The sequence below is a fragment of the Pseudorca crassidens genome, chromosome 5 (assembly GCF_039906515.1).
Source record: "Pseudorca crassidens isolate mPseCra1 chromosome 5, mPseCra1.hap1, whole genome shotgun sequence".
NCBI lineage: Eukaryota > Metazoa > Chordata > Mammalia > Artiodactyla > Delphinidae > Pseudorca > Pseudorca crassidens.
In genome coordinates, this window is record NC_090300.1 from 59,711,267 (window position 1) to 59,714,475 (window position 3,209).

General features: G+C 40.9%; 1 pseudogene; it reads left to right on the forward strand.

Moving 5' to 3' along the window:
• The first annotated feature begins 2,004 nt into the window (after window positions 1-2,004).
• Window positions 2,005-2,887, forward strand: LOC137224438 (homeobox protein NANOG pseudogene; annotated as a pseudogene).
• The last annotated feature ends 322 nt before the right edge of the window (window positions 2,888-3,209 follow it).

Genomic DNA, 3,209 nt, shown 5'->3' on the forward strand with positions numbered 1-3,209 from the left:
CAATTTGTTTTTCCATCTGCCCAACAACGATCTACTAAAAATGTTCTTTTATTTTATTCCATACATATAACAAACAAGTGTTTTATCAGGAAAAACTCAAGTTTAAAGAATAGGTTCCTGGGCTTCCCTGGTGGCGCAGTGGTTAAGAATCCTGCCAATGCAGGGGACACGGGTTTGAGCCCTGGTCCAGGAAGATCCCACATGCCGCGGAGCAACTAAGCCCGTGCACCACAACAACTGAGGCCCCGAACCACAACTACTGAGCCCACATCCCACAACTACTGAAGCCCATGCACCTAGAGCCCGTGCTCCACAACAAGAGAAGCCACCACAATGAGAAGGGTGCGCACCGCAATGAAGAGTAGCCCCCACTCACTGCAACTAGAGAAAGCCTGCGTGGAGCAACAAAGACCCAACACAGCCAAAAATAAATAAATAAATAAATAAATTTATTTAAAAAAAGAAAAGAATAGGTTCCTCCAGTTTGGGATAGTTTAGGCTATGGCTTTGTCTTAAAAAGAAAGAAGTGAGATGAAAACAAAAGAACAACTGAATAATAGATAACAAAGTAAAGTTAAACTTTCATGGCCCTTTTTCCAGATGTTATGTTTAGATCAGTCTTTTATTATTGAAGGACACTGTCTTTAGCAATCAAGTTTCAGGGCAATCAAAAACATCCTTAAAGGTGCAATCTTTATGTTTTTAAAAGCTCTAACTAAAATAAGTCATTTTCTTTAACTTTGTTTCTATCAAAGAAAGCATTAACTTTAAAATATACTCTCATTTTTAATAAAAACACAGGATTGACACATAATCAGTGCAAATAAAAGCATAATCCCTCACAGTAACACTTCATAGTCTCTCATTATCCTTTCATTATCTCTTACCCTTGTAGTTATTCTCAGCAGCATCAGAAACCCAGAAATTATGCAGAACAGATATTTTGTCCAAACTTGTCAAAAATAAGCAACAGACACAGTTATACATAAATAAAACCATTACTGAATCTGCAGGAGCCAAATGAACTATACAAGGTGTTAATTAATTTTACATTTCTACCATTTCAGTCATATTTCCTTGGAAGTGGACACCTACATGAAGAAAAGAAATATAGCCTGCATGTAGCTAGGAGGTACAAAAAATTCTGAACATACAAACGCAAAACTTTTCTTGGATAACATTTATATTTTCCATTAGCATCTGGCTCCTTTTCCAGTAAAGTTCAGTACTTGTGACAGCCTTTCTTTCAGAAATGTGAAGGCTTCCTTGCCGCAAGCATTTCAAATGTTCAGAAATACCAACTGTGATTCAAATGATTTATAAGGTCATCACCCAAGAAAAGCCATGTATACTGAATTTCCAAGTAGTCAGATGGAAGGAAAATGTAAGGAGGTGCATGTGTGTGTGCGTGCACGCATGTGCATGCATACATATACTTGGGGAAGAAGCTTCTAGAATGGATAGTGAGACAAAGCAGTAAAAAAAAAAAAAAATAGAAGTGAAACATATAATATAAAACAGAGCTCTCCGGACTTCCCTGGCAGTCGAGTGGTTAGGATTTCGCCTTCTAGTGAGGGGGGTGCAGGTTCAGTCCCTGGCTGGGGAGCTGGGATCCCACATGCCTCGCGGCCAAAATACCAATACAGAAGCAATATTGTAACAAATTCAATAAAGACTTTAAAAATGGTCCACATCAAAAAAATAAAATCTTTAAAAAAATAAAACAGGTGGGCGTGGGGCTGCCAGGAGGGGCGGGTCGAAGTATGGCTGAGCCTTATTTATAAGTCTAGAGCCTCCACAAATTTTTTTGTCATTTTCCTACATTGGGCTGGTAGGCTTCTGTTATCACACAGGTGACTTCCCTTCATCCCATGTTTTTTAATACTTTTACACCTGGACATCATCACCTTTCTCTAAGCTCTTCTACCTAGATTCTTAAAGCCTGGACTTTTCCTACCATCTATCTAGCTCTTTGGTTTTCTCCCTCTTCTTCAATTCAACAACATGAGTGTGGACCCAGCTTGTCCCCAAAGCCTGCGTGGCCCCAAAGCATCCAATTCTAGGGAATCTTCACCAATGCCTGAGATTTATGGGCCTGAAGAAAATTATGTGTCCTTGCAAATGTCATCTGCTGAGACCCACGACATGGAGACTGGACAGTCCTGATTCTTCCACAAGCCCCAGAGTAAAACTACTGGCCACGGCCGCAGACAAGAGCACAGAGAAGAAGGAAGAGAAGGTCCTGGTCAAGAAGCAGAAGACCAGAACCGTGTTCTCTCAGACGCAGCTGTGTGTGCTCAATGAGAGATTTCAGAGGCAGAAATATCTCAGCCTCCAGCAAATGCAAGAACTTTCCAACATCCTGAACCTTAGCTACAAACAGGTTAAGACCTGGTTCCAGAACCAGAGAATGAAATGTAAGAGGTGGCAGAAAAACAACTGGCCCAGGAATAGCAACATTGTGACTCAGGGCCCAGCAACTACAGAATACCCGGCCTTCTATTCCTACCACCAAGGATGCTTGGTGAACTCTTCCAGAAACCTGCCCATGTTGGGTAACCAGACCTGGAATAACCCAACTTGGAGCAACCAGAGCTGGAACAGTCAGTCCTGGAATAACCAGAGCTGGAACAGTCAGACCTGGTGCCCCCAAGCCTGGAATAACCAGACTTGGAACAATCAATTCAACAACTATGTTGAGGAATTCCTGCAGCCCCAGATCCAGTACCGGCAAAATTCTCCTGTCACTGATTTGGAGGCCGCCTTGGAAACTGCCAGGGAAAGCTATAACATGATACAGCAAACGGCTAAGTATTTCAATTCCCAACAGCAAAGCATGGATTTATTCCCAAATTACTCTCTGAACATACAGCCTGAAGATCTGTAACAATGGCTGTATTATTCAATCTCAATTTGAGCCGTGACTGTATTACTTCCCTAGAATTTTTCTTTTACAATTACGTCTCTCTCTGCCTTGATAAGCTGCTTTTCATTGTGACTTTTGTGTCAATTTGGGGGTGTATGATTGGTGTCTAATCAAAGAGGTTTCAGAAGCACTGACTTCTACGACAACATGATAAAAGATGACTGGCAGCTATAGATAACTAGGTTATAATACTATTTTTTGGATATCTTTAGGATCTAGAACCTAAACTCAAGAATAGGGAGCAAAAGTACAAAGATGTGTGATGAAGGATTATTCATATTTT